The 15,354-nt window shown below is 35.9% G+C and overlaps 1 protein-coding gene across 1 annotated transcript in view; it reads left to right on the top strand.

Annotated features, from left to right (window-relative positions):
• Nucleotides 1–3,259: 3,259 nt before the first annotated feature.
• The window catches only part of LOC5568752 (BTB/POZ domain-containing protein kctd15), a 222,790-nt gene continuing 210,695 nt past the window's right edge, over nt 3,260–15,354 (top strand). The window contains exon 1 of the mRNA XM_001658084.2: nt 3,260–3,813. The gene's annotated coding sequence lies outside the window, so the exon portion shown is untranslated. The remainder of the gene's footprint in view (nt 3,814–15,354) is intronic.

Here is a 15,354-nt window from a genome sequence, read left to right as displayed (position 1 = left end):
AACCATTTAATGGTGAAACTGAATGAGAATTTTCTGATGAAATTCCTAAAGAAATCTTTAAGACGGGCATTCGTTAATATTGATCATCTGTTCGTAGCATCTCTTGGAGGAGTCTCTAATATCGCTTTGGAAAAAATCTGGTGGAATCCCTGAAAACATGTTTGAAGAAGTTCATATACATGAATATCAGGGGTAATCTCTGGTGGCACCCTCAGAATGATTCTGGTCCAAAACCGTAGAAAAAAGAACATCAAATTCTCGAATAAATTATTTGCAGTATATCTGAAGGAATTCCAAATGGAATACCTAAATATTTTGTAAGAAAACAATATTAAAACAATATTGCAATATTAAAATAACGGTAAATGGATCGGAGGAGGCAGCGTGCATGCAAAGTTTAATTCAATAATTTTTTGAGTTTTCATAGAAAATTTAAGTGAGTAGCGGAGTAATAGAAATAGAAAACTATAGAAGAAGATGTCGCTGGTGTTCCCTTTCTTCTCGCTCGGAAACATGTCGGCTACATAACTGTAAACTGTAAAGGTAAGGCTGTAAAAGAATTAAGTAACCATTTGTACTATTCTTCCTTACGACATTGGAATATCTGAAAGTGACAACAAAATAAACAAATTAAATTAATTAAAAGGCAAATAAAAATAAAAGACAGCATCAAATGGCCAGGTCAAAGGCTATTAATGAAGAAAATAAATAAAAAAAAATGCGCCCGAAATCTGGTGTAAACCGGATACAGGTTGGACTCGATTATCCGGGGACTCGATTATCCGGAATTTTGAACTCGATTATCCGAAATTTGATTGTTAATGTTCCTGTTTTTTTTTTTTATTTTTATGCATACATCTGAGATAATTTGGTATTGCAATATACAATATGAATGGTTTTGCAGTTTTGAACATATTTAAGAACAGAGGGGGTTTTGAAAAAGGGGTTTTTGTGTATGCTGGTTAAAAAACAAAAATTCTTGTGAAGATACCTACTGTCCCTAGAAATAGTTTCTGGCTACGCCATCGCATTATATAAATAAAACAACAAAAAAAGATAATATTTATATTCTTTTATCGAAGATTTCAAATTTTTTCTTAGTGATTCGATTATCCGGAGGATTCGATTATCCGGAGTGGAAAAAAATCGATACTCCGGATAATCGAGTCTGACCTGTACTTTGATGTTTTAACACATCTATAACAGCTAAAATATGTAAAATTTTTATCTTTGTGAAATTGATATCTTTTGAAACGGCATAGCATCTAAAAATATGTAATTCATATAAACTTGTTACATTTTGGTCAATTTCTCCATTACTCTATGATGATTTTATGGCTTTGACATAGGTTATATACAGCGAAACCAATGCTTTTTAAAATGTTAATAGTGTAAATGATGAACTTAATGCAAATTTACTGCGGAATACTGATGTTTGATGTATTTTTAGTAAATAGTTGTCAAAACATCACAAACAAATATGACTTCATCATTACATATTTGAGGCATTTCAAATTATTCTATGAAATTTCATAGTGTATATTCAAAAGCTTAGAAATGTATGAATGATATCTTGGAAAATGTATGATGTATTTTGTAATATGAAATATGAGGGGATTTCAATGAATAATGCTCTAATTACCATATTTTTAAAAAACTCATAATCCTTACAAATATTCTCAATTCAACTAAAAATACATCTTATTCGTCCCAAACACGAATTTTCACAAGTTTTTATTACTTTTTTTTTATTGATTTTTGTTCATTTTAAAAGTGTTTGAAATTTTGTCGCGAGATCTTGATTTCTGGCCTATAGTACTTCTGACATCGCAGTAGCCAGCGTGCGCGAACGGATGTGTTGAAAACTGATCTGTCACGTTTTTATCATCTTTGCAAATTATTAGATTCAGGTAGTGAAATGGCTGGTGCAGTTTTTCAACAAAGTATCTATAGCGGCAATTAAACCGTTTATTCAGCATGCGTTCTGCAGGGCAGTGCTTCGTTAAAGCCCAAGCAGAAGGTGAAGATACGTCGAAGCCAAGCCTCAGATTTTCTGGAATGCAGGTCTGGAAAGACCGACAGCAGATCGGGCTGAGGGCTTGATCGAATGGTCACTTGGCTTGAACCGCTATCTGATTCTCTTGATTTGTGCTGTAGAGGGTTTAAGTTTTGGCTTCGTTTAATTTTCACCAGAAAAATCACTATGACAACCATGGAGATGCAGAGATGATCTCGGTCTGTAGTAACAATGGATGTCACACTAACATTCCTTCCCTTCCCCGATGACCGTGAGGATGGCGCCGTTATTGACTTTTTAATGTTTGAAGTTCTTGAAAGTGTACATTGAAGATGGAAAGCCACTTTCAAGCTACATCTCTTGGTTCCTTGTGCAAATTCGATTATTCTGGTTAAATGACGGAGTAGCAACTACAAATTGTATGATCATCATTGCTTATGCTTTAGACACTTCTGTTTTGCACTTTGAACATTAAATGTTTTGTCTTTTGTCCTTCTGTTCTCTTGAGGTTTTGTCTTTCGACCTTTTGTTATAGATTTTAATGTAGATAATTTTTGCGACTTCTGTCTACGCATATAATTACTGTGTGAAAAAGTAGTAAGCTACTATGAGTCTCTTCTTTTAGTGTCACTGCAAAATATAATTAACACGTGATAGTTTATTGCTTAACTTATTGACGTACATATGTATACTTCACACATTGGAATCAGTTCCCATAGCGAATTCACTATTTTGTTCTACCTGCAGGGTTGACTGTATTTACACAGATCTTATCGAGAGACTATAGTGTTCCATTAGATATGCTTGGTACGATTCCGCGCATCTCACACGCAACAATTAGGAACAAATAAAAAAAAACAAAAACATGCTCAGGAAACGTAAAACATACCGGGCAGTCATCAGGATTTCCTCATTCTTAGTTCATCAGCTGTTAGACTAGGTATCGGTTTCTCTCTCGTTATCAATCGTTGACTACGCTTCGTGAGTTGATCCGCATCTCGTGCTCCTCGTGGTTATGTTGTGGGGTGGCATTTCTCGAGTGTACGAACGAAACTTGATCCAAATTCGCCTGTTATGTTGTAAACACAGAGAGGGCCTCCCACTCGGGTGGTGTTTCGATGCTGAGAACGTGAGCATAAGAACTGAGAGAAAAAGAACTGCGCTCTCTCTCGGTCGCCGAGCGGGAGAGAGATCCTCGCGAGCGTTAATAAATCATAAAAGCATAAAGTTTTTAAGGTGATTCGTCAGTTTCAATTACGGGAGAGTCGAAGTGTGAATGCACACGAGGTGCCGGAGCACGGTTTGCTTTATTGGCCCGAGTGCAGAGCGAAAGAGACCATCAACGCAAGAGCGACGATATACACGCGATAAAACAAGGTGCAAAGAAGGTAAATTGTTGTTTGAAATTGAAACCCCAGTGGCGGCAACATAATCCTCTGGTCTGGTTGGCTGCAGTCGACCATTCAGTTCAGTCTGTTCTGTGGCTCCATTCGTGTCGCGTGCTTTTGGTGGTATGCTCCTCCCATCGTATCGGTGTGTTATCCTGTAGGGACTCTGTGCTGAAGTGCTGGTTGTTGAATAACAGTGTTATCTATCGGTGATTAGTGGTTGTTTGGAAGTTACAACAAATTGGTGTCTTGAGAGACGATTGATAAGGGAGCGAAGAATTTCAAGTGACTGTGTTGAACTTTCGTAAAAGTAGCCACCATTTTTCCCTTCGACATCTTCAACTTGTACTCCGCCGATCTGGAGCAACGGAGCAGCTCGCTAAGCCTGGAGGCAAACTGCCTTAAAAGGTAAGTGCTACTTTTGGTTTTGTTTCTCTTTGGCTCAACTCAACCAGGTGACAGTTTCAACTGTTGCTTTGCAAGAGTTTGGGTAACGTTTAAATATTAAGTATCTCGCATGGTCACCGAAAACAGGAAAATAACTGCCACCATGTGTGCGATGATGACTAATTACGGCTATCAGGCCTTCTCGGTGCAAAAGGTGCGCCTCATTGTGCGGTACTCGTTTTCGTATTATGGTCGAAAATATCGCCCCCGAGCGTTTATGTGATATCAACACAGCGCAAAAAGTTTTCCCCAAAAAACCTGTCAACGCTCGGATACAATGCACAACACAACAATCTACCCGAAGCGGACAGCGCCGCCGTCGAAGAAACTTCATCCGGAGAATCACATAATTGGGATAATTATAATTTTATTATTATGATGCGTACCGGCAGATTAATTTCATTTCGATGTATTATTTATACAACAATGTTAATAAAAAGCGCACGGTTGCAAGCAAAATGTGAAATGCACTTTGTGCGCTTCCGGCGGCCTTCAGCAACAGCACATCCGGAGCCCCAAACCTCTGATCCGATATCGCTCTCTAGACCTTGGAATGAGCATCAGCCCACCACTGACTGACTGCAAGGGAGCACCGTCCAAATCATCCCCTTTCGCCGTTCTTTTCACACATTGTAGATGTACAACGTGCTGAGGAAAACAACGCATCGAATTTATATATGATACACAGCACGCTGATACAGGTGGTAGGGTGATTCGGGATTCTTGAATGTTTAATTTTATTTTTAAGGTATCCCTCACTCCAAAGCATGAATTTATCGAAAATCCAATACTCAAAATGTTTATGGTGATTCAATAATTTTATTAAACACAATTAGAAAGATTTTTCCATATCAATTATTTCAAAAATATGTAATGTTTAAAAAGACAATTTACACCGTCTTCAGCTCAAGGCTGCACAGGCTGAATAATCACTAACATTAGGCAACGGAAAACACGAAACACCCAGTAGCCCAATGATGAATTTTTCGTTTGACGAAAAGTTTCCACCGACTGGAGCGAAAATCGAACCCACACTTCATGGCACAATACGCTGCTAACCGCACGGCCACGAAGCCTACACGTATTTGTATTTATGTATTTCTAGAGAGATTTAATTCTTCCAAAAAACCTTTTGTTGGGGATGAAAACTATCAAGAATCCATCATCATTAGCAATCATCAAAAATTAAAAACCAGTTTTTTCGTTCAAATTTAAAACAATAAATGCTCATTTAATTTGATGTTTTTGGCTAAATGATCCATATAGGAAAATTACGTTTGGCATTGTGTTATAATCAAGATATGAAAAATATATATTTCTGGAAACTGATAGATTCTATCTCTAGCCTAACATACGAAGGCTCAATGGATCAACTATAGTTACATTGCTTTACATGACGCTAAGCATAATCTCAAAAAAATCGTTTGACCTAATGGATACACGGCATAAGCATGTTTGGTCGAATAATGTATCTCTGTGAAATAATACGAAACAATAAAAAAAAACAGCCAATCATAAAAAGAAGGGAAAATTCAAAATGAAATATAATCAGCTAAATCAGCTAATCATTATTGGAACAGCATAAATTTAAAGAATAACCTTCAATTTTAAAAAGGAAAAACTTAGCCAAACATTCCGTTTCCAATGAAACTACATATCTATCATGTGCTTGCTTTATCATGTCAATGGGAAAAGTACTGTAGCAAACATTTACCGCCTCTACATTTACATGTTTCTACTCGACCATCAAAATCCAAAGCGAACCATGACCGTTCAAAACAAAAAAATGTCACGGCTCTTCAAAACTGTAATCTTCTTCTTCCTAACGTTTTTTTAAACCCTGAATGACTCGAGCACAGTGGTAACACGATTTTCCGGTTTTCGGAGTTTTGCATTTTTGCTCGATAAAGGCAGCATGAAATTGAAATTGTTTATATGAAATTGAAATTGTTTATATGTATCGCAACGGAATGATTGTGCTCTTGCTGTTAGAGCTAATAGATTTCAATTAATTGAAAACACAAGCGAAATATTAGCGATTGAATTATTCAACATTTTTTTCAATCATTCACCTTGGGATGGCTGCCCGAAAACGATCATAGTGGAGAGACAAAAACAGTCAAGCAGTGTGTGAACTGTTGGCAGCGCAACGCTTGATGTTATTGATGCTGCTGCTGCTTTGTATTTTGGTTGACTGGCAGAATCGATGAACGGTGGTAAATTGTGATCACAGTTCCCAAGCCTGATGTCAAGCTATCACAAAAAAGGTTTTTAACTCACGTCAAACATTTTAAAATCGATGTTGCAAATTTGCATTTAATCTTACATCAGCTGGCACGATGGACACCTTTTGCAGCAGAATGACGAATTGCTTTCAATATGTTAATTAAAATACGTTTTTTTCCGGAGAAATAGTACATTCGTACACATAATTTTCGGGGAAACAGTTTATTCGGGTAAACGTCATCCGGGATAATTCTATTAACCTGAATGCCATTCAACTTCCCGAATGACATAATGATATGTCATCAATACCATTATGCCAAAAAAAAATGAAATTTAGGGAAAAAGCAATCGTGGTGATGGAATTTGGGATAATGGTACATTCGGCGTGATGGCATTCGGGGTAATGGGATAGAATAATTGTTAGATGTTTCAAATTAAGCATAATTCCTAAGAGCATTCGTACTATATGATCAGCCCATCTTAGGGAACCATATTTTATCAACTGCACATTCACTGACCTACCCGTTTGACTCTGATACTATCCCGTACGCAACTATCCTGAAAGCCATTACCTCGAAAATCATTACCCCGAATGAATCATTACCTTGAACGTCATTACCCCGACTGAGTCACTATCCTGAATGCAAATATTTTGAGATTAATTTTTGTTAATTTTGGTAAGGACATAATTGCACGGTTTCTTGTTAGCATTAAACGACTATGGATTAAACAATGTATTTTTACAAGAATTAGAAGATAAAAAATGAGCTAGTGTTTTAGCAAACAATATTTACATTTTTTCATTTAATTAGTTTACATCTAAACAGATAACACTGAATCAACAATTTCACGCCACAACACTCGGTTCGTGGTCGCATTTCTCCATCATCGGTTCTGCCCCACGCTCGCCAAATCAATGCGCACTTGATCCACCCACCTAGCTCGCTGCGCCCCACGCCTTCTTGTACCAACCGGATCCGACAGGTCTGCCACCTTTTCAAATGTACGGCCGACAATGTCCATATCATCCGCGAAGCAATCAAATTGACTGGATCTCGTTAAAATCGTACCTCGGCTGTTGAGCCCGGCTCTCCGCATTACACCTTCCAGCGCAATATTGAACAACAGGCACGAAAGTCCATCACTTTGTCGTAGTCCCCGGCGGGATCCAAACGAACTGGAATGTTCGCCTGAAACCTTTACACCATTTTGCACACCCTCCATCGTCGCTCTTATTAGCTGTTCTCGTCCATGATTTTCCATAGCTCTACGCGGTCGATACTATCGTTGCCGCCTTGAAATCGATGAAAAGGTGATGCGTGGGGACCTGGACATTCCTTACATACGAAGTTTCATTTGACTTTGCACTTAAATTTTGGTTAGATTCACACAGCCACAATGCAACGCTCTGAAGAACAGCCTATTATGAAAAGAAGGGTGAATTCATTATGAAAAGGATAGCTTTATAGATGCATACACGAAAATTTACTGTTTTTGATGAAAGGTAATGGAGAAAGGGGCCGTCCATAAATGACGTAGCATTTTTTCACTGATTTTTTACACCCCCCTCCCCCCTCGTAGCATTTTGTCACAAATGCTGGTACTCCCCCCTGGAAAATACGTAGCATATCAAGCACCCCCCCCCCATTATTTTTTTTATTTGTTTTCCTTAGTGACTGGGTTGAAACAAAAAATTAGAATTGAGAAGTTCAATACAAAGTTTGATATTAATTACTGACTGAAATGTAAGGATAATCTTATCTACGCTCAGACTAGAGCTGATATTACGTAATATAGGCTCTCTTCTAGTTTACACTGGAAATAAACAGTATGGCATTTGATACCAGATAGCCTATGTTACGTAATATCAGCTCTAGTCTGAACGTAGTATAACAGTTTGATATACAGTAGCGCTCAAAAATAATTTTGAAAAGTTTTAAATAAGCATTTTCCTTGGTTTTGATTTCCAGTTTCATATAGGCTAAATTAAATAACTTTTTCTGTTCTTACCATAAAAAACAAGTTTACTTTAAAAATTTGAAAAAGATTTTTTATTGGATTGATGAAGCTCGTTACTGTCGAGTTAGGGTCCAATATATCTTATAATATATTGAACAAAAATTTCGTTATATTAGAGGATTGATTTATTTTAATTATTCGTTGTTGGGAAATAGATTTCAATGAAGATGATCAAGAAAATGTATTAATTTGAAATGAATCATCGTTAATATTATCCAATTCCAAATCATTTTAGCAAACAGTGGCCAGATACATAAAAGATTACACTTGAAATATTTGAAATGTTTGGAAAATTTTAGCGATTATTATACAAATACAATAATCTCTATTAATATTTCAGTTGAATTTCATTATCGTTTCCGTAATGAAATAATCTTACACAACGTATAATGAAAAATTATATTTATTATTATATAATAGAAATTCTTCAAATTACCGAGTTATTAGGAAAATTGAATGATAGGGCAATTTTGATAACACCCGAATCTATTATCTTCATTAATATTCAGGCTATTCCATCAAGAGCATTGATATATCCAAACAAATGATGAGTTGATTAGGTGGAGATCTCCTGCAACATTGAAGGCATAATTCACAAAATAAATATCTTGTTTTAAACGTAATATTTGCTAAGAAGAGCATATTTTAATTTCTTGAAGAAATAAAGCCCCAACAGAAAATATGGATAAAACTAAAACGGCTGACTTTATGTCATGTTAACAAATGGCAAAAACAAGGACTCCAAGTTGTGAGAGCATTGATTTTTAATCAATTTATTAAACTTTTATTTTGTTCATTTATAAATTTATTAATTTAGACATAATATAATATTCACATAATTATTTAAAGCTTCAAAACAGCTGTTTGATTGCATTTATCAAGAAAATCTAAAGTTTCTTTGATATTTTTTCAATCTGGTCATATGAATGTTTTGAAGCTTAACCATAATTTTGTAACCCAAGTTTATAAGTAAAACAAAAGAAGTTTGATAAAAATAATTGTATGCAATTTTTTTCAGCGCCTTTCTTTTCACGAACTTGATTCAAAATGCTACGTCCTCTAGCTAGGACCCCTCCCTCCCCCTCGTCACACTTCGTCACAAATTCGTGAAGACCCCCCTCCCCCTTAAAAAGCTACGTCATTTATGGACGACCCCAAATGGTGATGGCAGAAAAGTGGGGAGCTGTTTCGTAAAAGACCTGATTGTTGTAGCACAAAAATATAAATGAAGGGAAAATTTATAAATAAATTATAGCAGGATAAACATTGAAGAAAGCTTTAAGGATATCCTGTTTGCGAAATAATTAGCTAGTAATATTAGTTACTAGCTTGAAAGAACAGCTTATTTGAGAAAGAATGGCAGATAAAATGATAGCTCTGATAAATTGCATGCAGGTATGACGTGAATAATTATTGTAGCAACGTGGGGGTTACGTTGGGCTTACATGCCCAAATACAGTCAATAATTAAGGGAGGGGGTAACTGCTCTGAGAAACAAGCTCTTTCCCAAAAAGATAAAGAAGATAGTAGCAAACAGGACATTGCAAAAGAAGCTGACATATGTACATAAGAAAGAAAAATATACAATGAAAATTTTACCGATGAATTTCACGCAACGTTAATTACCAGTTGACATTAGAGACGCTAACATGAACGGTCAATCTTTTTCTACAGTATGGTCAACATTTTTTGCCCGCCAAACAAGATACTGCACTATATCTCATACTATTCGGGGAAATGGCTTATTCGGGGAAGTGACGTTCGGGGTAATGGGGTGGAGACTAGCTGTTTTTAGTATTAAGGGGGAGATCCCCCAGTACCGAACAACGTCAGGAAATTGAGGTCCTATCAAAATGGAAGAGAAAAGAAAACTTTTATGGAGAGCAATGTTTGCGTAGAACAACACATACTTGAAATATTTACGCCTTTTTGAAAAAGTAGAGATGTTTGAAAACTGATTAAAGGCTTATGTATTGCCTTAAATTTGAACCTGAATAATGATTATTTTAAATATGAAAAAATAATTTGAATCACGCATGGATGCATGTTTGTACCACATTTGAACTAAATGTGGACAAATTACAATTTTGTCAAGCACCTCCGGACAGCTAGTAACATGATATCTGTGTAACTTTTGCACTATTGTCTCACAAACCGAGCAAAGGATGACATCAAAATTATAACATCTTTTATTATCGCTGTTATCATTTTGATATTATGTTATCAATGATAACCGAATGATAACAAAATTTGTTGTCATTGTATCCGTGACAGACATTTTTGATAACAGGTTGATAACAAAATATGTTATCACACATCTTTTCCAAAACATTTTAATAAAGCGTGTATTATTAAATATAGTTGACTTTTCGCAAACACAATTTTGTAAAATTATTTGAAAGGTAAGTTTAATCCAAAAATCTCTTCTCTCGATACTTTTTTTTTGATATATGACCATAATATTCAAAAATATATGATGATGCAAATTTAGTTATCAACTTGAACTCAGTGATAACATAATTTACTATAATTCTGTTATTCGACAAACAAATTTGAGTTCTCATTTTTGTTATGTTGGCTGTTAATTCAGCTAAAGTGATAACATAATCAGTTATCAAATGATGATAACCAGGTAACAATATTTCTACACTCAACTTTCGGAAATTAGATACTTCCCTATCACCCTAGACCGAAATGCACCGACGCCGATGCACGCACCAAACAGCAATAGTGGAAAAAGGCATCGCTACATAAACAAACATTAAAAAGTATCGAAAAGGTAGGTTGGTATGGGTCTGATTCGCGGTGGATGTTTCTGTAACGCGGCCGGCAATCGAGAGTCATAATATGAAAAGTTATCATAATAAATATTGCCGGCAGCAGCGCTGAGCGATAGCACCGAGCATAATGCATGGCATGGACATATTTGTGTGTGTGTGCCCAGCTGTATTTCAGCGACAATGTACGGGCCAGAAATTGAAATATCGGAAATTCTTGGTACAACTTTTACATTGCTGGGTGGTTGGGAAATGTATTACATTGCATCTGTTTGAAGGTGAATCGTTGCACAGAGATCTGGATTTGGGTTTGGTTTGCCCATTGGTTGAGTTTTGTAGTAATTCACGTACAATAGAGTCATCTTTATGGTTAGATCCAAGTTTTAAAGCATCTTCTTTTATAATTCCTTTTTTAGTATCATTTCAAATATTACATTCATTTCTTATATCTAAGTGTTTTGTGTTAGACAACACTATCGTCATAATTTTTTAAAACAAAATTAAGCTTTCAATAAAATTTTGTTAACAATATATTACACTTCATTTGCCGTAGCAGTTCATAAGTTTTACAAGTGAGTTAGTTTTACCAACTTATAAGAGAAAAAACCTCTTTCTATTAACTTTATCTTACTGAACCTACTTAATAACGCATGTAAAATATATACGCCTAAAATTATCAATAATTTTATACGACATTTGTTCCAATGTTACAACATTGCACTATGGTCCAGGAATCAGTTTTACGCGGAAAGATGCATTCTGAGCTTTAGAATGACACATTAGACAAAAACGGTCTTCTACAAAGTTGTTTGTATTAGTTGAGCCCTTTGTTTGGTTTTATTGAAAATTAGAGTGGACCACATTTTCATAGAAATGATTAAACTAACTTTCTTATTTGTAGAAATTATATTATACATGCTTCAGCAAAGTTGTAGACCATTCAATTTCAAGCAACTTTGCGAAAAAAAGTTTTTTTGTATCTCTTAAATTGAGCGATTTAGAGCTTTTTTCCTACGGTGACATAGGGTGGTCCGAACAAAACTGGTTTTCTGGCTCTAGAGTTTTCAATTCAAGTTTCTCGTCGAAGTAGTCTATGAAACACTTTTAGAGCTTTAAAAAATGCGTAATTTGGTGAGTAAAGAAACTCGCTATCTCCTTCCGTTTAGGAGTGATTGTTGTTTTTCTTCCAAAAACATGCCTACTTTGATTGTGAATTTCTCTGATTGGGGCAAACATAAAAAATATCTTTTGACGGCGTTCAAAAGACAAAATAAAATTGTGTATTATATCAAAAAATTACAGATGTGTTATTTTTGTAACTCTAATAAAACGTCTTGAAAGTCAAACATTTTTTATAACAAAAACTTTAATAACTTTTGAACTAAAATAGATATTAACAATCTTTTTGCATAAAAATTTGCGTTTTATTAAGTTCTAAAAGTCGTTCACAGACTGAACGACTTTGACGAGAAAATAATATTTAAAAAAAACTAGAGTCAAAAAACTTATTTTTGTTGGACCACCCTGCGATGATTAGGAAAAAATGCTCTAGATTGGTCAAATTTTGAGCTACAGAAAAACTTTTTTTGGCAAAGTTGATCAAAATTTCAAGTTCTACCGCTTTGCCTAAGAGCATATACCAGTATTTTTGCAAATAAAAAAGTTAATTTTATGATATGTGTGTTATTGTGGACCACCCTAGTTTCAAATGACACAGTATGAAAGCTTACATTTTTAGAAATTTACAATTTTGTAGAAGATCATTTTTGTCTAAAATTTCATTTTCATGCTCAAAATGCAAAATAATAAAGAAATACATACCATGAAAATCTTCAAAATAGTTTTAGAGCCCTATCTTTCTTATTTCAGATTTCTCGTCAAAGTGGTCTATGAACGACTTAAAGAACTTAACAAAACGCAAATTTTCATGCAAAAATATTGATTATATCTATTTAAGTTCAAAAGTTATTAAGTTTTTTCTGCTTAAAAACCTTTGTTTTTCAAGGCATTTTATTAGAGTTACAAAAATAACACATCTGTAATTTTTTTATATAATATACAATTTTTTTTTGTCTTTTGAACGCCGTCAAAAGATATTTTTTATGTTTGCCCCAATCAGAGATTTTCACAATCAAAGTAGGCATGTTTTTGAGAGAAAAACAACAATAACTCCTAAACGGAAGGAGGTAGCGAGTTTCTTCACTCACCAAATTACGCATTTTTTGAAGCTCTAAAAGTGTTTCATAGACTACTTTGATGAGAAATTTGAATTGAAAACTCTAGAGCCAGAAAACCAGTTTTGTTCGGACCACCCTATGTCACTGCAGGAAATAAGCTCTAAATCGGTCAATTTAAGAGATACAAAAATTTTTTTTTTGGCAAAGTTGCTTGAAATTGAATGGTCTACAACTTTGCTGAAGCATGTATAATATAATTTCTACAAATAAGAAAGTTAGTTACACAATTTCTATGAAAATGTGGTCCACTCTAATTTTCAATAACACCAAACAAAGGGCTTAACTAATACAAACAACTTTGTAGAAGACCGTTTTTGTCTAATGTTTCATTCTAAAGCTCAAAATGGACGGGGTTGGTTGTCTGATGCCTACCGCTTCTGCTTCATATGCAGAAGGTCATGGGTTCAATCCCAGGCCCGTCCCTTTCCTCGTACTTTGTAGTTGTATATCTCTCACTTGCTTTTATCTTTCATTCTAAATATATCTCACTCAAACTATTCGTTCATAGCAAACGCTAGAACCAGAGACGGACAAGAAACCGTTTCCCTAACGCTTCCTACTTCCACGCGCACGACTTTCTTACGCCTGATTCATAGGCAGTCTGCTAACCACAAAAGCAAACCTCTCTGCCATGCCTTTCCTCCAATCCATACACTCCCGCATGAACTGACGTGGATGCAGTGGAATATACGGTCTACGTGGGAGTCAGTTCAATGCATCATCAATTCCTCCCCCTTCCCCTCATTGGTCTGCATTCTGACGTGGCAGGTGCCATTGTTGCCTAAAAATAGAAGATCACCAGCACTTATACACTGAGGATGCCTGTTAGTCCCAAGCAGTCATTCGGTTGGTTCCTTGTGTAAGTGCAGCTGATCTGGCGATACTGGAGTGCATCCACGGGCGACCAATCAAGCTCAAGCTCAAGCTCAATGTTTCATTCGAAAGCTCAAAATGCATCTTTCCGCGTAAAACTGATTCCTGGACCACTTTGCATTGGATATTTTATGTAGCTCATTAGTATTATACCAGGGAGACAGCTTCAAGATCATTTTCAACACTTTATTTTGAATCCTCTGCAGAGCTTTCTTCCTGATATTATAACAGCTAGTTTATATTTGTACAGCATACAACATGGCTGAACTGAAAACTTGTTTCAAGATCAAAAGCTTGCTCTGAAGACAAAATTTTGATTTTTTGTTAATAAGTGGATACAGATATTTTATATATTTGTTACATTTGGTTTGAATGTCCCCAAATGTGATTTTTGAAAGTTAAATTTTTAAGTTGCATAAGCCCTATATAATAATCTTTATCTGACCAATTTATTGGGACCCTTCTTATCGTGACAACATGTCTACTTGAAGGTTTCAATTCGAGAACTTTTGATTAACGTGGGAGTATTTTAAGTTGTGTTTTGAAAGCATTAGGAGAAATCCTGCTTTTCGCAGGTATGAAGAAAAAATATCCAACTTTTTTGCAACCTACCACAGATGACACGCAGCTTTTGAACTAGCAACGCACATTGCTTCGAATTTTCTCAATTCATCTCGTGGTTTGTTTTAAAACAATATAAGACCTTTCATTGAAAAATTATTTCAAAAGCTTGAGCTTATTATTCATCTCGTGGTTTGTTTCAAAACAATATAAGACCTTTAATTGAAAAATTATTTCAAACGCTTGAGCTTTTGTTGGAAAAACGCGAAAATTGATATTTAAATAAAATTTCTGGATACCGAAAATGCCGGTACTGGAACCAGCACAGTTCCGATATTCCGACCGACCAATTCATCTTCCAAAAGCTCAACCCCAGCCACCTTGACCACTAGAAAGCGGCCATCCTGATCGTATGTCGCAGGAAACATATCCCGTAATCGGTCCCGCTCAATCTCATCCTTCGGGGAACATCATGTGCTGTTTTCTGAGCGCTCCCTAAAGCAACTTTTGCCTCGTCTTCCGTGATAGTGACCTGTTCTTGCCATATCAGGACCGTCGTCCTCGTCATCATCATCGCTAGTCGCCTCACTCGCCTAGCGGGCTTCCAGTCAGCCATTCTCCACCCACCGAAAAGTGTTTATGTGACGCCGCCGCTCGCTCTTACTCAGGAAGAAAGCTTTCCTTCGCGTTGTTTCGTTGACTGCAAGCAAACCAGCCTCAGCGTTGGTTGGGTCTCTGTCGCTGTACAGTTCCACCGGCGGGCTTTCGAGCAGAATCGCGATGCGAATGGAACCCGAGGGAAGGATCCA

The sequence above is a fragment of the Aedes aegypti genome, chromosome 2 (assembly GCF_002204515.2).
Source record: "Aedes aegypti strain LVP_AGWG chromosome 2, AaegL5.0 Primary Assembly, whole genome shotgun sequence".
In the NCBI taxonomy this organism is placed as follows: Eukaryota; Metazoa; Arthropoda; class Insecta; order Diptera; family Culicidae; genus Aedes; species Aedes aegypti.
This window is presented reverse-complemented; position numbering and strand designations above follow the sequence as displayed.